This window comes from Rattus norvegicus, chromosome 8 (genome assembly GCF_021556685.1).
Source record: "Rattus norvegicus strain SHRSP/BbbUtx chromosome 8, alternate assembly SHRSP_T2T, whole genome shotgun sequence".
Classification (NCBI taxonomy): Eukaryota; Metazoa; Chordata; class Mammalia; order Rodentia; family Muridae; genus Rattus; species Rattus norvegicus.
The window spans coordinates 64418341-64439379 of record NC_141541.1 but is presented as its reverse complement, the minus strand read 5'-3'; the positions used below and the strand labels follow the sequence as shown (position 1 = coordinate 64439379).

Below are 21039 nucleotides of genomic sequence, written 5' to 3'. Positions count from 1 at the left end.
CATGAGAGCAGATATCTTGGCTCATAATTGGTTTCTTGTCACCGTATCCTTACAAAAGGCACAACTGGTTTCTAGCCTTCTTATCTGAGGCACTTATCCATTAATCAGGACACTATCCTCTTGACCTAATTACCTGTCAAAGGCCTCTCTTCCAAGTACTAAAGCATTGTCAACGTAGAATGTGGGAGAGATCTAAGTGTTGATTCTATGACATGTGCATTATGCTTGAATCTCCTGACCCTGCTTGACTTAGGTTTTATTGAAGAGTCCCATTTTGCTTTAATGGGAAACTTATCCTCAAGAAATTAATTGAATTGATCACTATCAAATGACTAGCTAAAGATAGAGCGAGGTCAGCCTGACTCTATACCCTGACCTCTTAGCCATGAGTTTATTCTACCTTGACTTACTGTACTTTGTAAAGATTTAAGCAGACCTGCTGGACTTGTTTCTGTTGTACCTAGCTGACATGTGAGACGGTCTTGCCATTAGTACCATTCTTGTTGCAAATAGGCAGAATCCCTGGAAAGATGTATAGTTCTTTTTCTGAAGCATTTGTTTTACTTTATCAGTAACCTAAGAGTCTTTATTTCCTCAATAATTTAAACATACTCAGTATATATAATTATAGATTATTATATTAACTGGACAGTTGTGAAAGGTAATCACCAAAATGTCAATTAATGTTGAGTAGCAGATCTGTGTCCAAGTTTACATTCCTTATAACATAGAATTTTTTAATGTTTGCGTCCAGCTTGTGCTTTAAATATTATAAAAGAAATGTTATTTTTATTTTATACGCAGTGATATTTTCCAAGTCAGTAGCGATGTGTTTTTGAGTTATGGCTTTGTTCGTGCTAGCCACTGTGCCTCTGATACCTTAAATCCTGTTTCAGAAGAATGTGACTATCAGTCTTTAGTTTCAGGTATATTTTCTACACTTTGTTGACATGTAGCTACTCTTAAGCTTTTAAAATTCTCTACTATTGGGATAATTGCTACAGAAATACTTCACAGTGGCGTAAACTACTAAGAGATGAATGTGTCACGGAGCAGCACCCAGCAAGGCAGTGCAGACTGCTGCACAGTAACACTCTGGTCATACTGCAGGGGACAGTTGCCCTCTGAGAACAACATGACAAAATGACCCAGAGATCGGTCAGGTTCTCTGGACAGCTTCTGTGGGTTTGGTTGGGTTTGGTTTGATGGTGTTCTGTTGTTGTTTTTAGCTGATTTGGAAGTGACTTCTTCACTCGGCGCCTCACTCTCAGGTGAAGAGTAGTGGAGGAAGGCAGGACGGGTAACTGTGGCTGGGATGATTGGTGTGGCTGTGGAGAACACATGTTCATCATTCAATTCTCTGTGCCACTGTAACAGGAAGCAATGTTGAAGCTGATACAGTCGGACTCTGTGTAAACACACGAGTGATAGACAGCACAGTGAGTGCAGAGAGTGCTTAATTTCTGCCTGGAGGGGAAGGCCAGTCTCTATTTTTAAGTGTCACGCCTTCATTGTTTTATGTGTTTTCCTTGCATCTATGTTTGTACACCATGTGCATGCCTGATGCCTGTGTGGGGCAGAGGGGGCATCTGGTCCCCTGAAACTGGAGTTACTATTGTTGTAAGTCACTGTATGGGTGCTGGGAAATGAACCCAGGTAATCTGGGAAAACAGCCAGTTCTTGTAACCAGTGACCATCTTTCTACCTCATCTTCCATGTTTTTAAATGGTGAAAAACTGCAAATCTCTTCATTTCTAACCCTAATAGTTATAGCTAAATAAAGGAGGAAGAAAATTCTCATTATCATTCTGGGCTGTACCTTTTAAAGAATAACAATTTGGTACTTGGTCATCACTACAAAACCCATGTAAAAATGCCAGTTATAAAAATGAAAAGAATCTTATCACTAAAGAAACTTGTTTTTCTTGGAGTCAGGCCTGACTTTTGTTTCCTTCTATTGGTTTGCCTTATAAAAGAGAAAACCCATTCAGGCGCTATAGCAGACACTAATGATGCATTATAGGTCAGTGCACACCTTGTGCCAAAAGGGAAACAAGGCACAGAGCCTTTGTTTTGATGCAAAGAGGAGGAAATGCCATCAGTATCTTTATTTGCAGATTGGTTTCTTGCCTGCTTTTTCTTCTGTATTCCACTGTACATCTGCCAAGAATGTAAAGGCACCAGACTCCTGGACATTTATGCAATCCGCACCCCCACCCCAATTACCCAGCAGGTATTCAAAACCTAAAGCAGCCAGAGTTGAGAGTCTACTTCACACTGGTGAGAATGGCTATAATAACAAAGACTTCGGTTTTCTTTCCTTTTGATGTGTGATGAAAGAAGACAAAGGAAAATAAGCTTTGGCAAGAACATAAAGAAGCTGCAGCCTGATGTATTGCTAATGCAAGCAGGAAATGTTTGCCATTATGGAAAGGGTTGGTGTTTTATCAGAAAGGTAAGTATGGAGTTGCCATGTGACACAGCTGGTTTAATGTTTGACACACATCAAAAAGTAATGAGAACTGATCTTAAACATTTTACACAAATGTTTATAGAAAGAGTATTCATAAGATCCAAAAAAAGGAAACCACCTGAGCATCTATCAGCAGATGATTGGATTGACCAATGGTAGATCAGTATCTAAAACCTAACTATGTAGGTAATAAGGTCTCATGCAATCCAGATTGACTGAGAGCTTCCCTGCATTATTCTTGCAAAAGATGACCTTTAACTTCTGATCCTCCTGCCTCTACCTACTGAGTGTTGGAATTAGAGGCATGTGCCTCATCACCCGCCTTCTTCAGTGCTGCTGACAAAACCAGGGCTTCCTGCATCCTAAATAAGCCCTCTACCAACTCAGCTACCATTCCAGCCCTAGCAATGCACTTCTAAATGGCTCATGGGTCTAAGAGGAACTCAAAAGGGAAATTATAAAACATTTTTAACTTTATGAAAATGAAACCTCAGCATCTCAGAGTTGTAGGATATTGCTGAAATGATGTGAGATTTCAAGCTTTAAGTGCTTAATTAGCAGAGAAAAAGGAAATCAAACCAAGAACCTAAGTGTTTATTTTATGGAAATAGAAAAAGCTGCATAAATTATACCTAGGGTAAGTAAAGAAGGAATTAATGAAGAACAAAAATTACTGAAATTAGTAGAAAACAAAAACAATAAAATTAACCAAAAGATGATTCTTTGAGAAGATGAATAAATTGTCCCTTTTGCCCAACTGAAGAAAAAAGGAAGCCATAAATTACTGAAAGAATGGATAGGGAAATATTAGTGCAGCTCTTACACATATAAAAGGAAAAGAAAGGAATTCTATTAGAACATTATGACCATAAATTAAAAGGAAGCATTTCTTGATAGACCCTGAGAAGTCTTACAGGTATTGAAGAAATTAAAATTGTCATTAAGGTTTTATTAAAGACAATTCCAGGCTTAAATGCCTTTTAGTAGAAATCTAAATCAATAAAATACTTAATAAAGAAATTATCAGCTCTATGCAAATTTTGCTAACGAAAGAAGACAAAACACTTTTTAACCCATTTTTAAAAATGTATTTTATGTATATAAATTGTTTTGCCTGTATATATGTAAGTATATTCCATGCATGCCTGGTGCCTGCCCATAGTAGCCAGAAGAGAGTGGTTGATGCCCTGGAACTATAGTTACTACTTGCTGAAGTCACCATGTGTGTCCTAAGAACTGAACACTGGTCCTCTGCAATTGTAGTTAAGTACCACCACATCTCTCCAGCTCATTTCCAACTAATTTTATGAAGTCGGCATTGTGCTAAACATGTAAAATAGATTATGGGAAAGAAAACTAAAGACACGGGCACAGGACAGTCTTAAAAGAAAATATTGAAAAATCTAACCAAATAGTAAGTAAACTGATAATGTTTTGTGTCTAAGAGGGCTTTATCCCAAGAATGTACGTTCCTTTAATCTTTAGAAAAAATTCTCTATCTCAAGAAATTAACTAGGTATTTCTCGGCATGGTTTCTCATATGTCTATAAGGACTAGGCAGGGGTATTGATGCAAGTTCAAAGCCAGCTGAGATACAGAATGAGACCCCCAACTTAAATAAAAAAAATAATAATAATAATTAGATACCATATCAGGTCAGTTCATTAAAAAAACAAAAACGAAAAACAAAACCTCAGAAAACCAGGAATAGAAGAATTTCCTTGACCTGGCAAAGGACGTACACACACATTCAAAGCCGGCATACTTACAGATGAGCATCTAGCTGTGTGCTTCTCTCCTAAGATTTGAAACAAGGCAAGGATGCCAAAGCCAGGTACCAAAGAAAACAGGATGCTCTCTGTATTTGCAAATTAAATCAATTTCTATACAGAAAAGTCAGATACGTCTCAGGATGCCTTGCAATACCTGTCCCTATCCTTCCTGTCCTTCCTCTGTTGTGTTTTGAAGTCAGCAGTCTTTTTCTTGCCTCTAGCTGCTAGCCATTTTATGTACATCACATCAGATTTGAAAATTAGCAAAAGAATTTCTACTATGACCATCAAAATGCGTAAGAAGGAAAGATGTTTCCCCCAAAGCAGTCTCCATTATATACTGTGCACATGGAAAACAGAAATAGGAGCTATATGTGATTCTTAGTCAGCCTGCTGTGCCTTCCTGATGTACACTCTCCCCGCAGACGAGTTACTCATTGTAATGTGTACTCGTCCTCTTCCTAAAGCTAGTGTCATACTCCCTGTCTTCTGTCACACAGCGAGAGCATTGGTGGAAACTGCTTTTCCATAAAAAGAACTGTGCCACCTACTCTTCAAATGCCACTGATTAAGAAAACTATTGATTGATTTTTTTTTCATAGGGAATAATCGGGCTTTCCCTTGAGATTGAAAAAAAGGAAATAATGGGACGTAAAGAATGAAGATGACTGTGTGTTGTGAGAATGTTTATGCAGTTGCCATGGAAACAGCATGTAGGCATTCAAAACAGGAGCTTATATTCATGTATTTGTCAAATATAAGTCAGATGGTTGTTTATTCTGTCTAAGCCTAAATTTAGTCTGACACATGGTTATGTAAAATATGCTCCTGCTTTATTACATTTGCTTAATGTTTGCAGGGATCCAGAAATACGTAGACTGCCATATTTTAAAAATCACATACGTGAGGTATAGAAGTAAAATGTGGGCAATAAACAGCAGATAATTCTTAAATAGCAGCCCAGTCGCAGTGCCTACTGCTGTCTGTCCTGTGGGTTTCATCATTAACAGCTGATTAATTTTTTCTTAATTGAAATATCTTTACAATGTTGGACATGACTGATACTAGCTAATTATTTTTTGGGTGATTTCAAATGCAGAAATGCATAATTTGGTTAATTCTTAATTAATGTATATAATTTCCCGTCTGGAGAGGAATGAGGCTCAATAGATAATCCTAAATGACTGTTAGACCCTTTGTTCACCAGCTGATTGTATTAAATTTGTGCTTTATAAATGGAGAAATGATTTTCAGAATTTGAGGGAAAAAAAACTTCAGAAAACTTACTTTGTGACTAATTCCAAAGATAATACAGAAAATGCAGTCCCCACGAGCACCCAGTGCCTTTTAATGGGCAGACAAAGAATGCTGAACCGGCTGCTTTCAATAGGAACTCTAATTACCCGCTTGTCTCTATTACCTTAGCCTTTCATGCCAGCCTTGCAGCCTATCAGTTTATTACTCCGTAGTTTTTCCGCTCTAATATTTTCTCAAAGACATAGTTAGTGGATCGCTTACAGGCATAATATCTTATTAAAGCAGTAATTGCCTATATGGTCCATAAATATAATAATAATTTAATGAGGCCAAATAGCTGCACAGATTGAACAATGAGAAGGCTCTAATTGAAGAAAGCTTTTCAGAGGAAATAAGGTTTAAGTCAAATGTAAAGATAAATTTTTTTTCTAGGTAGTATTTTGACAGTGTATATTGAAAAAATAGAAATGCATTATTATCCATATGTAACATATGTATCCCTTAAATCAAAAGTTGTACTTCCAACTGTTTATCTCAAGAAAAACAAAGATATGTGCAAAGATTAAATTAGAAGAATGTGTATTACACCCTGGTTCTGACAGGGATATTGGAAGCACTTTAAACAATATGGGTGAATAATAATCTGAGGATAAATCTGGGAAATGAAAGGGCATAGGACTATATAAATTGATTGATGTTACAGATATTTGTTCATATGGAAAAATGCCTGTGATGTATTGTTTAATAAAAAACACAGAAGTTTCATTGGTATTCTATCACTTCTATGAATCATTTTGAGGAAAACTGACATCTTTGTTGAATCTCCCACTTGAAGAACATAGTAAGTTTTTCCATTTATTTGGGTTGTTAAATTTCTATTAATGTTTCAGTAGTAGTAGTGTGTGCGTATGATGTGTGTGTGTGCGTGTGTGCGTGTGTGTGTGTGAGTGTGTCTGTTGTGTGTGCATATGTGTGTGTGGTGTGGGTGTGTCTGTGTGTCTGTATTGTGTGTGGAGTGTGTGTGTATGGGGTGTGGAGTGTCTGTGGGGGGATATGAAGAGGGTGTGTGGTGTGTAAGTGTGTGTGTGTGTGTGTGTGTGTGTGTGTGCACTCGAGTGCGCGCGTGTCTGTGCATATGCACGCGTGCATGCGCATGAGTGTATGTGTGGTGTGTTGTGTGATTCCATGCATGGCACAGTTACTGATGCAGATTTTTCTATCAGTCTGTCCATGAACCCACAGTGTTTCTTCCTCTTACTCTCAAATGATAGCTTTGCAGGTACATGCCACTGCGTCTGCCCTCATCAGTGTGGTCTTCTCAGCATGCAACTCCTGGACCTGTTTTTTTAGATGTATATCCAAGGAGTTACTCTTTCTTTATTTTTTATGTTTTCTGAAGAAAATTTAAAAGGTTCCTTCCCCTTTGGTGTGGGGTTTTTTGTTTTTGTTTTTGTTTTGTTTTTTGACAGGGGGCCTCTCTCTGTCACCCAGGCTGACCTTGAATTTACAAAGATCCTGCCTGGGATTGTAGGCTTGCAAGGCACTTCTACTTTCCGTTAGTGTATTGCCTGATGTAGAAACACAGTTGGTTCTTGTGTGTTACCTTTGGATCCTAACATCTTCAATTAGTAATTTTAAATGTTTTTTATTTAAAATTATGAAAAATATTGATAAGTATATAGTCATGTCTCATACGAATCTTTCATTTTAATACTTTGCCTTTTTTCTTGCCCTTTTTCACTGTTAGACATTTAATGTCTATAAGAGTTGGAACCCCATTGCCTTACTCTCTCAGAAGGTTGAGGGCAGGCTTTCACAATGGGATATGTGTGGTACTGGCTGAGGAAGGGTCTTGGTTTATTTGCAGAAATTCCTTTTATTCCCAGGATACTGAACATTTTCATATGATGGATATTGTGTTTTATGAAATAATTTTTTCTATAAATTTATATCATAGGTTTTCATTTTGAGCTTTTCATATGGTGAGTTACATAGGATAATAATTTAATATTTAATTTTTATTACTGAGATGAATCTTACTTATGTGTTGGTCTGTGTATCACTGGACTATCTCATTGGAAAATTTTATGTTTATGTTGCAGAATGTAGTCTATACTTTTGATTAATTTTGTTTTTTTAATACTTTCTTTGTGTTTCTGGAGAGTTGATCCATAGATAGTTGATCCATAGATTGTTTGGTTAGTATTCCTGAAGCCCTGGTTTCAGTCCCCAGCACCATATAGCTCAAGCTTGGTGGCACATGATTACAATCCCAGCATTCTGGAAGTAGAGACACTAAGATCAAGTCAAGGTCATCTTCAGCTACATCAAGAGTTCAAAGCCAGCCTGGGCTATGTGAAACTCTGTCTCAAAAACACTTGAAAAGAACAAAAAAATTTTTTTCTTTTTTTTTTTTAAGGTATTTGTGGTATACATGTGTGTATACATGAATGGGCGATTTTGTGAGTGCGTGTGTGTGTGCCTGTAAATTGTCTATTTTTCTCATTATCAGTGGAATACTGTCAGTCCCTACTGATGTTTTTTCTGGAGTCAGGCTGCTTTCGTATTTCTTATACCAGACCAACCCTTTCATACTCACTCACTCAGGGTTTTCACCAATAGAGAATGGCTATGTGTAATGTGTGCAAGCAAAATACAGTAAAAAGAAATTTGCTGAAAAACAAGTTCAGTAATGGTACCTAATGTTTTCTGTCGATGAAAGATCCTTAGTAGTAGTCAGTATAAATTGGCATTGTTTAGTGAGTCTATTTGTATAAGTACACTGTGATGCTCACACCATGAAAGCCCCTCCTACACACTTATTAGAATATAGACCAGGCGAAGCATAACTATTTTTGCACAGTGATGTTTCTAAAACATTATACTCCCCCACCAAATCCCGCCCCCAGTCTAATTCTAAGCACGTTTCCTTCTTCAGTACACATCAGAAGCACCTACACTACTTCTGTTGTCGTTATCTCTTTCCTGCGCCTCTTCCCTTCCCTTCTTCTTCCTCTACCTTAACCTTTTAATTTTTGCAGTGGTAGAGGTCTAACTGAGTGTGTCACTCATGCTAGGCAGATAGTCACCAGTGTCAAGAATCCAGCCCTCTAAACTGCCTCTTAAAAGGGAGATGTTTGAGCTCTAGCTCACATTTGCTCGCATGTGTAAGAATGTAACTCAGTGTCTGTAATTTGAAAGATATCCCAAATCATAGTAAAAATCATTAAAAATTGATACCTTCTAAAGAAGATAAATGCAAACAGGTTTTTTAGTTAGCCATGATGAGTCCACTTTCAGAGCTTTCACAACATAGGAGTATGGTGTAGGTCAAGAACAAGCCGGAAGAATAATGTCCTTGTATGTACAGTAGGAATGTTGATTCTTTATAAAGTAGTGGGGAATCAAAAAAAGAGAACAATGATAAGTGCTCACATGCTGTTAGCAGTTGTCAGTATTGCAATTCTAATAACGAGTTTATCCTTAGTTTCCATTTTCCCCTATAAAAGGGGGACACACCAGTTGTGATGACACACTCCGGTTGGATTTGCTGACAAAGAAGGAAGCAGGAGGATCACAAGGTCTGGGCCAGCCTGGGCTACACGTTACACTTGGGAGGCAGATGCAAGCAGGTCCCTGAATTTGAGGCCAGTTTGATCTACAGAATTAGTCCCAGGACAGCCAGGGCTACACGGGAAGACTCTGTCTAAATAACATACATACATACATACATACATACATACATACATACATACATACATACGAAAAAGTGAGATGCTCCTTATAATACTCCTTTCTACATCCCAAAGAATAGTTATGCAGAACTTCCTCTATTACCCATGATACCTTTTAACTAGACTAGTTTCCTCTGGTCTTTGAACTTTCCATTAGCTTTATATTTGAACTACTTAGAAAATGTGGCAGAGAAAGTAGCTGTCATTTTGATTCTCAGTTTCTCAATATCCTTTGGAGGAACAGGCACGCTCACATGCATGCACATGCAGAAGAAAGCTGTCGTTCTGTTGTCTGGTCTTGACCTTACTCATACATCCTTTTCTGTTTAGTTGTTACAAACTCGAAATAATTAAAATATATTGATTGTTTTTATTTCTGTTTTGACTAAATAGTTAAAGACTAACACTAAGAGTATGAACTTATTTATATGCCTATATGCCTGTGGCCTTGCATTCATTAAAGTTACACATGGCTAGCTGCAGTCTCTCATGAAATGGGACAGTTACATTGTCTTCTCACTGAACTGGCTGTGTGGAATGTAGTATAGTGAGTGTACTAAATGTTTTCCTTCTATTTAAACATTGCAAGTATCTAAGATTATATAACATCATGTTCACTGTATTCTTTTACTTCTGTGACTTGTAGGATTATGATATATGTAAGTTTTTCATATACATACACTGGTATTCATGTTGAGCATCCCTAACCTAAAATTCTAAAATATGAAATGCTCACAAATCTATAACTTTTTGTGCTTTGACATGATGCCCAAGTTCAAAATTCTGTACCTTGAAACTTGATATGTGTTTGTTTATAAAATTATTTAAGTAACAAATATAGGTACCTTTACGCTATGCATATGAGGTATAAAAGAAGCATCAGTGAATTTTGTGCTTAAACTTTGGTCCTATCCTCAAGTTATCTTACATATCTGTGAATATCCCAAACTCTCCCCCACCCTTCAAAAACCCCTAAAATTGGAAACATTTTCAATCTTTTAAATAATTATTTTAGAAAATGGATAGCCAGATTATAAACATTATAATTTTGCAAGCCTCTGTGCCAGTATTTCTGGGCTGAAATACTTTCTAGAAAATGCCACTACCAGAACCCACAGCAGGATAGGCTGTAATAATAGATAATTGCCTATGTCCTAAGAGATCTTTCCAAACTATGAGAATCTGGCCTTGTGCCTTATCTACCTAACTGCTGTGGTGTACTACAGTCAGTGAGTTATGCTGTCAGCTATCTGTATGCCCTTTGTGACCATACAGAAGAAATGGACTGAAGTTGGGGAAGTAATCTAGAGACACACAACCTAAGGTGTTTAGGCTTTTGATAAATCGGGAGTCACTGTGAGCTTCCTGAAAAGCAAATTCTCTTGTGAAATGAATTGAGAAAAATTACCTTAATGACCACATATAAATACAGTTGGAGAGGACCCAGAGGCAAAGACAGCAGCAGGTGGACTGCCAGAGAGACCAGAGTATGAAAGGTGACCAAGGACTTGACAAGACAAATGGCTGTGGAGACAAAAGAAAAAAAATCATCTGGATTTCACTAGTGTTCTTAAATATATTACCCTACAAATACTATAACAAAATCTTACAACACGCTGGTGTAGCATTGCACGGAAATCTCTGTGTTCTGTCAGAAATTAGGTATACTCTGGGGACTACAGTAGATAATGTGTGCGTTAAAGTACCACTTCCTTTGCTCTTTGTATGCTGGAACCCACAGGAAACACTGGCTTATCCCTGGAGGAAGTATCGCTATGGGACTTGCTTACTGAACGAAAAGCCTTTGTTTGAAACCAACTGACCCTTCTAAAACGGCACTATTTTTTTAAAGAGCTTATTCAATTTAGTCAGACTTTGCCCATCTGGTAAGTCAGAGATAAATCAAGGTCAACAGCCATATTGCTCTAAAAGAGCTGCAGTGGACTGGGGGAGGGGGCAATTAAGAATGTTTATTGAACAATTCGGACATTGAGTTGGATCTCTAACCACTTCCTGTACTGTGTTAGCTGGGTCAGCCACTGTGATCTCAATGCTTTTTGTAGGAGTGCAGGACTGTCTAGTTGACAGAGTTAAAATGTGGAAAAGCATATGAGATTAGAAACCAGGTAGTGTCTCAGTCTCTTGAATTTTACTTTGGTTACATTTCTGAAGTTAATGTTGGAAATAAAAGGCTATTTCAGAAATAAAGCAATACAGAAACTAAAATTGGTTTGCATATAGTTAAAGTATATCCAAAGGGATATAGTTTTGACCCCGTCTTCACCGTTCCCCAGAATTAGTGGTTTTGATAGGAATAACAAATATAAATAATAAATTAATATAACAAGCCTAGAAATCTCTAAAATAAGACTGTAGTTTTCCCTTGAAAAATACATACATTGTCACCCTGTCAGAACCTTCATTTAGAGTTGCCATTCTCAGGGAAGGATGTGTAAGTTGTGTGTTTTGTGTATAGGACATGTCTGTGTGCGTGTTATGTTTATATGTAATAACACAGTAGTAGTGACGATTACCTAGTAAATTGAAGTATTTTTTCTATGACCAAATACATTACTTCTCTTCCTCACCCCACCCCACCCCACCCCCCCCCAAAAAAAACCAAAACCCTAGTCTTGCTTGAGTAGTGGCTACATAAGACAAGTAGGTTACATTTATGTCTTTTTCTTGACAAAAAAAATTCATAAATGCTTTTTGTTTGGTTGGTTATTTTTTTTTATTTTGTTGGGTTTTTTCCTTTGTTTGTTTGGTTTGGTTTGTTTTTTGAGACAGGATGTGGTAGTTTGACTATGCTCGGCCCAGGGAGTGGCACTATTAGGAGGTATGGCCTTGTTGGAGGAAGTGTGTCACTGTGAGGGTGGGCTTTGAGAGACCATCCTCCTAGCTACCTGGAACTTAGTCTTCTCCTGTTTGCCTTTGGAACAAGATGGAGAACTCTCAGCTCCTCCAGTGCCACGCCTGCCTGGATGCTGCCATGCTTCTTGCCATGATAATAATGGACTAAACCTCAGAACCTGTAAGCCAGTCCCAATTAAATGTTGTCCCTTATAAGAGTTGCCTTGGTTGTGGTGCTCTTCACGGCAATGGAGACCCTAAGACACAGGGTCTCAGTATTTAACTCTGCCTGGACTTTACTATGTAGACGAGGCTGACCTTAAACTCATAGAAATCCACCTGCCTGTGCCTCCTGAGTTCTAGGATTAAAGGTGTGCACTACTGTATAAGTTCAGTCCTGGTTCTTCCTCCCAGCCCAATGCTCACAGAAATAAGACTCAGACACAAAATATATTTATAGATACCTTGGCCATATAACTAGGCTCTTCTCTTAATGATGTCCTGCTTTCTATTTCCTGCCTAAGCCATAGGCCATCAGATTTATTATTGACAGGTGCCACATCCATACAGACAAGATATTCTTTCGACACACTACTATGCCCAGACATAAATGCTTTCTTTAACCATAGTGTTAGAGGCCACTGGGCATAACTGTGTGTGCATGCACACATGCACACATATTTCATGTGGTTAAATATCCAGATCCCATGTTTAGGTGGTTAAATTTCAAAGAAAACTTTGAATTTGAGTAAAGAAAGCTCATCCTTACAAATGTATTTTATTCCAAGGGAACATATCTTGGGCCTTGATCAACCAAGAAAAGGCATGTGCTACAGTTTATCTATTGATTCTTGTATAGAAATTAAATCAGAGACATTAAGAGATAGGAGGTGAGACCAAGTTCTTTCCAAACTGGATTTAAAGAATGGGCAGTGACTTGAAAGTTTACTTAGCACGTGAAGCAAAACCATCATTAATAATTCACACAAGTACCTAAAACGGTTAGATGAGAGTGTTAGGTGCCCTAGAGCTTTACAGGCAGTTGTAAGCTACCTGTTGTATGGGTGTGAGGAACGACCAACTTTAGTCCTTGACAGCGACAGTGCCTGCTTTCCCTGCTGAGCCACATCTCCAGCTGCAACAACTTATAATAAATACTGTTCTTCCATAGGCTTTGTTGGCGATTGGCTAATTTCTATCTCTTTACACTAGTGTTGGGTATCCTTTAGTGACTGTCTGCTTCATTACAGTGAAAGTCATTGGCCTGGAGGATGTCAATAGGTGATAAAGTGCTTAGCATGGACAGGACTGCTTAATCCTCAATACGAAAATAAACACATTACATTTAAAACTTGCTTTCAACTTTTAAGACAGCTCTTTAAAATTGGTTTTTATATGCATGAATGTGTACCTACATGTATGTATGTGTACCTTATGCATGCCTTGAGCCTGCAAGATGCCAGAAGAGGGCATCAGGTCCCCTTGAACAGCAGTTATGGATAGAAGTGAGCTGCCATGTGTGTGCCAGTGCTCAGAACTGAACTTGGGTCCCTACCAAAGCAGCAAGTACTCTCAGCCACTGAGGCACCTCCTCTGCTTCTCAGTCTTTCTGTGCATACAATCAAAACACCAGACTAGATCAGTAGCACTGAAGACCAGAACGTGGCATTTCATCACTATTATTGTTGTTGTTTATGTGTTTTATTAATTGATTCTCTCATATATATATATATCCCAACTGCAGTTCCCCTCCATTTCTCCACCCCTACCTCCTCTGTCACCCCTCACCTCCTCCCCCATCCACTCCTTTTCCCTTCAGAAAAGGTCAGCCTCCAAGGGATATCAACCAAACATGGCATATCAGTAAGGTAGCAGTAAGGTTAGGCACCTGTCCTCATATTATGGCTACATGAAGCAACCCAGTAGGAGAACAAGGGTTACAAAAGCAGACAAAGGCATCAAAAAAAGCCCCTGCTCCCTCTTTAGCAGGAAAAACATCCCACAAAACATCAAGTTACACAACTATAAAATACACACAGAGGGTCTGTTTTATAACCATGTAGACTCCCTGATTGTCAGTTCAGTTTCTGTGAGCCCCAATGCATCCTGATTTGTTAATTCTATGGGTTTTCTTGTGGTATCCTTGACCCATCTGGCTCCTATAATCCTCCTTCCCCATCTTCAGCAGGATTCTCTGAACTATACCTAATGTTTGTGGTGTCTGCGTCTGTTTCCATCAGTTGTGGGATGAAACCTCTCTAATGACAAAACGAGTTTGGCACCAATCTATGAGTACAGCAGGAAAATATCATTAGGCATCAATTCATTGATTGTGTGTGTGTGTGTGTGTGTGTGTGTGTGTGTGTGTGTGTGTGTGTGTGCGCGCGCTTGTGTGTGTGTGCGCGCGCACGCGCGTGCTAGTCATATTTGGTTCTATCCTAGGTCTCTGGACCATCTGGCCTCTGGTTTCTGATCCCCCAGGCAGTGTCAGGGGTGGGCTCCCTCTCATGGCGTGGGTCTCAAGCTGGACCTGTCAGTGGTTAGCACTTTCACAATTTCTGTGCTACCTTTACCCCAGCACATCATGCTAGTAGGACAAATTGTAGGTCAGGGGTTTAAAAATGTAAAATTGCTGATGTCCCAAACCATCCACTGGACATCTTGCCTAGTTATAGGAAATGGTTGACTTAGGCTCTATATCCTCCCATTTCTAGGAGTCTTAGCTAGGGTCACCCTAATAGGATCCTGGGAGTTTCCATTGCACTAGGTTTCTACCCTGCCCCTAAATTGCCCTACAGTTTCATTTGACTCCTAGTACTCTCTCCATCCATCCTTTCCCTGCCTGATTGTTCCTGCTGTCCCCACTGCCCCCCAGCCTACCAAAATATGGTGGAGTGCAAACTTGTATGGCCACTTGGAAACCAATATGATGTTTCTCAGAAAATTGGGAATTGATCTGTGTCAAGACCCAGCTACACCACTCCTGGGTATATACATAAAGGACACGCCATCGTACCACAAAGACACATGCTCACCTAAGTTTCTAGCAGCTTTATTTATAATAGCCAGAAACTGGAAACAATCTAGATGTCCCTGAACTGAAGAATGATTAAAGAAAAGGTGGTATATTAACACAATAGAGTATGACTCAGCAGTTAAAAATTAATAACATCATGAAATTTGTAGACAGATGCAACTAGAAATAACCATCCTGAGTGAGGTAACCCAGACCCAGAAAGACAAACATGGTATATTCTCACTTAAAAATGAATATGAACTGCAAAGTAAAGGATAATCATGCTACAGTTTACAGACCCAGAGAGGCTAAGTAACAAGGAGGGCTCAAGGGGGATGCATAGAACTCCCTGCGAAGAGACAATGACATGTCTAAGATGCTCAAAGGTGCTACCAAAAGTTTAGCTAGCCATTCTTTTGGCGAAATAGGCGCAGTTGGGCTGAGTAGAGTATTAATAAGGCAGGGTCTCCTGAAGTGCACAGTTCTGTGGAACTCGCTGTGTAGCTGAGGTCCCGATCCTCCTGCTCCCTCCCAGATGGCTGTGGTTGCAGGAGTCCACTGCCATGCCAGCTAAACAGTTAGTTTTTTACACATAGTTCTATCTTCTTATTCTGAATTCGTTCTTTCCTAATGTATTACCCATTTATGGCATGTAGTTTGCCATTTCAAACTGCTTCATAATATTTACTCTTTCATTCAGTTGCATCTGAAGTTACACCTCTTTTTAGTGAGAACTCTGTACTTTGTTTTAGGGCTTTAGTGGTATGCCCCAAAGGAAAATTAAATCACCCAAACTAGTTGATTAGAGATTTTCCTATTTTATTAGCAAGCACAGGCTACAGAATAAGACCTGGGCTCTGTGAACTTGGGAAAGTAACTTGATTTATTTGACATTTCAATTTTTTTCTTCCGTAAACCCAAAATAAAATGAAAATGTTCTTAGTGTGTAAAATCCAAGATAATTGGAATAAGTAGTGATTGGCAATATGTATTAAATACCTAGTGTCATAAAGACCTACAGAATAATAAATATTTGACAGTTTATAGTTAAACATTGGAATGAAATAGGCATTAGTAATGATTTAATTTTCTTCGTGTCCAACATTTCATTAACACTATTCTAACAAAAAAAGTGTGAGTTGATTTCTTTTTGTTTGGTTTCGTTTTTTTTTTTTTTTTTTTTTTTGATATGGAATCTTTATGTATAGCTCAAGTTGGATTGAAATTCATGATCTTCCTGCCTCAACTTCCACTAGCACTGGAGAATTGCTATCTGTGAAAAAAATTAAAGACTAAATTTATGTTTTCACTTCTGCTTTACTCCATGTTTACCCACGTAATTCAGTGACTTGGAGGGCTTAGAATCAACCCGCCTTCTGAAAGTCTGTTAGAATCCTTGTATTAGGAAGAGAATGTATTACATGCCTGGCCATATTCTCTTGAAGAACACTGATTTTATTCTACTCTCCTACCTGGATTTGTTAAGCTGGCAGCCCAAACAGCGCCACCGTTGCTTTGTCCCAGACTATTCTAGTCAGGGGGCAGTCATCAGGAGCGACACAGATGCACATTGGAGAGTGTGACATAAAGCTGTCATCACTCTGGCAGCTTGGAAGACAATATCTCCTCACCCATGATTTCTTTATAATGATGCTTTGTATAGCCACACACACATATATAAACAATTCTGAAGGCTAGAGAAGTTAACTACAAATTTTGGAGTCTTAGAGATGCTGCATGGGTTCCAACTAGTGATTAAAGTTGAGGTAACAGCATTTAGCTTTGGTCTTAACATTGTACTTTTGGAGGGGAGAGTATTTTGGCCAAGAGTAAAAGCTTCACATTCCATAATTAATAGTGGATAATAAGACACTCCTGGATTAAATTAAATAAAATGAGAGAAGGGCATGATGAGAAAGAAACCTCTAGGATTCTACTTTTCCCAGGTTTTTCATACTGGTACAATGGTGGCAATCCCAGGGCCATCTGTTATTGTGTCAGATTTTGATAGAGAAGGATGACCCACAGGAGCAGCCTTGCTGGGCTTGAGGATTATTCAACACTTGGAATGAGCTCCTGATTAGCTCTTGGCTGAAGTATACCTGGGCCCCTTAACAAAGACCAAGCTATCAGAGTCAACCACGACTCTTGCCCCACCCTGTTCAAACACCCTAGACGCAGCTGTCTGTGAGGCAGATCTGTCCTTCGCCAGCATCTGGAATGGAGGACATTGTTTCCCAGTGGATCAAAAGCCTGGGAAAGACAGCGAGGAGCCTTCCCCAGGCACCTAGGAATGACAGCTCCGAACGCCTAGGCAGATAGGGACAAGGCTCTGGCAGCCTCCGTCTTACCGCAAGCTCCACTCCTCTAACTGATATTTTTAAGCAGCCCCTTTGATTTGGTCCAAACCTACTGAAGGTCATGGTATTTCCTAGTGTGTTCTGAAATATACATGCATAAACTGAAATCAGTTTTATGAAATTTCCTTTTTTCTGTTATATTAGCTAGTTTCTTATAGTGAGCATAAAATGTTTACTCAGATAGATGCTTCATAGCAGAGATTGTCTTCAGTAGCACATGTATTTTAGAATAACCTATCAGCTATACTTCATCAATATGAATTCTAGTTGATGGAACCCTCATCTGTAAGAATACAGTCTCAGTGCCCCTGGGCCTAGCAGTGCAGATCCTCGATATCATCTGTCTCACTTCAATGCTAATTGAAATCAGTCAGCCTATATTTCAGGATATCTGTGCATATTACCAACCATCTGGCTGTTCACAAATAATGAAGACATTTAATATGAAACCTGGATAATGTACTACCCTCTCACCCCTAGAGAACAAATCCTATATAGGACACACATAGTCTTACTCTAGTATCTGTTTGCAACAGAGTGGTCATTAGAGTCCCCAAACTCATAACAATCTAATGCAATCTATCCCGCATGACTGACGATGTGAGAGACATTCAAAATGATCTTTGCTGTATTCATTCAGAATTGGAAAGACAGTGCAAGGTTGATACTTGACCATTTGATCTAGAATATCTAAAGTACATTGCCTGTAGATAAAGGGCATATATAACTGTTTTTAGTAACAGTGTTTTTTATTAATTATTAAATCAAGAAATATTGAATAAAATATTTATGGTGAAAATATGCATTTCTGTTTAACATTTTATTGTTTATTATTTTAATCTTTAAAATTATATTTATTATTTTTAGCAAAGTTGGAATTTCACATATGTATTGTCTTTTTACCCTAAATAATAATTTATGAAGTTTTCAATGAAGTAATCACTTCCACTATATAATACTAATAACTGTATAATATATATATGGTTATAATATATAATAGCTATAATGTTCCAGCATGTTATAATAACCTCTTAAGTTACCAGTTCCCTGTTATGGGACACATTCCTCTCGTTTCCCTGTTATAAGTAGCACTGTAGGAACATCAGTAGACACATTTGTGAGCACAGTTTAATCTTCGAACAGATCTTTGCCTTCTAAGCTAAAGCCTACAAGTTGATTGCAACATCAAAAGGCATGTGAACTTTCAGTGCGCTCTGTTTGCTTTTGTTTTGTTTCAGAGGGGAAGGGTGATATTTGGATACTATTACCATGGCACGCTTGGAGGAAAAAAACAAAAGCTATCCCCTGTAACTGATTTGTTTTGTAGTTTTAGGAGTGTGTGGAAAGCCATGCAGCCTGACCAGCCGTTATGCATGGACTCCTTTGTCACAGTTTTAGTGCACTTTGGCAGCTGACTAACTGGCTCTCACTGTTGCCTTGACCTCTGTGGATTTTCAGTAAGGTTTTTGCTGAGATGCTTCGGTGGATTTCTCCTAATTTTGTCAGCTCCTATCAGACAGAAACAGTGGGCTCTATCCTCTTTTAGTTAGATATTCTAAGTAGTAATCAATAGCATTGGAGTGGTGGCGGTGGTGGCAGTGGTGGTGATGGCGGTGGTGCTAGGTTAGTGGTTGTGGTAACCGTAACAGTGTCTATGAACCCTTTTCCTCCTTTGGAAAAAAATCCAACTATATTTTGCTTTTATCCTATTTAAATTGTTAATCTCTTTGAATGCATCCATTGTTTTTGTGGAGGAGGGTGAAAATGTTGATATCTATATTCACAATATATAAGAAAAAATAGTTAAGTATGATTCAAGAAAAAAGTTGTTTAACTGTTGTAATAATGAAAGAATTCCCTGTTGATAAATTTTCCAAATTCTAAGACAATTAATTTGATGGTTTAAAAATAATAGCTAATGAAGGTAGAGTGTTTTGGAGACAAGAGCACCTTCTCTGTGCTACATACTGGCTCTGACGGACTTTCACTTCGTGTGGTGTTGAGAGCTTGAAAGCCCTTCGCTTCCGTAGGACCACAGTGAGGATGGAGGTCCCTTTCTTGTCTTCGCAGTCCAGACTCTTGAGTACATATGAACGCTGGTGTAACTGCAGCAAGACACTGTAACGAACTTACTTAACTGAACTTTATATTCTACTGGGAAGACAATGTGGGAGAAGGGATCCATTTTAATTTGCTCTATATGCATTTATCGTTTATAGCTCTGTCACCTATTAACGAGCCTTTATCTGATACCAAACCCCTATAACCACAATCCATAATTTTCACTGTCTTACATCTGGCTTACCAAGAAAAATTTCATCCTGACTTGCTCTTAAAATAGCCCTCAGTATTTAAACAGGCAGTGAGTATATTCCCTGTATAGTAATAGCAAAGTTTAATCTTCTGTTGGAAGATTATTGAAAAATTTTAGGACTATCATCCCGTCATTTGTTGAATCATCTCATTTCCATTATTTTCTCCTCTGCCAGTGGCCTAATTAAGATTTTATTACCTTCCACCTGCAATTTTAGAACTTCTTCCCTATTAATCTCCTAAATACAGTCATTTTCCATATTGCAGTTCATTTACATCATATAGATATATTAATCTGATTCTAAAATAATAGATATAATTATATTGCCCTTCTACCTAAAATATATATTTGATTGGCTATGTGCCTAGATCTAGCTGCCATTCAACAATTTAAATGTTTTACTCCTGCTCTTGTGTTATGGCATCATCTGATGCATCATTGTTCATGTGGCTCCTCACCCTTAGGTCTCCCCGGGAGTAACCTGTACATCCTACATTCCTACATCCGTACCACCTCAGATTCTCTCGAAGCCACAGACCCCTGCAAATTGTGCCATACTGAATGGGCAGCAGTGGGCCATGTTAAAACCTGCAGCCTTTCTGGTTTTGTGAACCAAAAGGGGGCAACTAGGAAATTATGAAGTCTGAGAAAAATGTACCCTGAAAGAAAATAAACTAATGTTCGTTTTTCTTTTCTTTTTCTGCCTACATTATTGACTGAGTCTTGAACCTTACAAGCTCAGAATAGACTCAGATCTGTCTGGCTAAAAGCAAAACATCTGCTCTGTGAAGAAAAAGAACCATTTGCGGTAAAATTTATAGTCATCTGCTGAAACAAAGAAAACTACTCAATAGAGAAAAATGACAGAATCAGGAAGCTCAGGATGAAATTCAGAATTACTTGACGTACAAAGAGCTGGGGAAATGGAGCTGCTAAAAGATGCTCAGTTAGCTCTGACCCCCAAGTGAGCCGCATGCTGGAATCATCCAGGGCTTTAGCGTCGCTATTAGAGTTATTGTCGCAAGGTAAAACAACAGCAAGTGTCTCAGCATGGAAATTTCAACTGAACACAAATTTTCACTGGGTGGGCTTACCAGCTGAATAGGACAATAGAGGACAGAGAAAGGATTTCAAATTATACAAGTAAAACAAGACAAACAAAACTTCAAGGCAAAGGGAAATCTACAAACCCTCAAAGTCTGTCAGATGGCACTCAGTGACCAAATGTCCATGAATTGGGACGTCCATGAAAGGAGGGGG

At 38.5% G+C, this 21039-nt stretch overlaps 1 protein-coding gene and 1 pseudogene across 10 annotated transcripts in view; one reads left to right on the top strand and one right to left on the bottom strand.

The window, feature by feature from the left end:
• The window catches only part of Peak1 (pseudopodium-enriched atypical kinase 1), a 227422-nt gene that overhangs the window by 116962 nt on the left and 89421 nt on the right, over window positions 1–21039 (top strand). For 2 of the 10 annotated variants that reach the window (XM_087561972.1, XM_087561970.1), the window contains one exon: window positions 2341–2455. The gene's annotated coding sequence lies outside the window, so the exon portion shown is untranslated. 10 annotated transcript variants of the gene reach the window in all.
• Window positions 17103–19785, bottom strand: Isca2-ps2 (iron-sulfur cluster assembly 2, pseudogene 2; annotated as a pseudogene).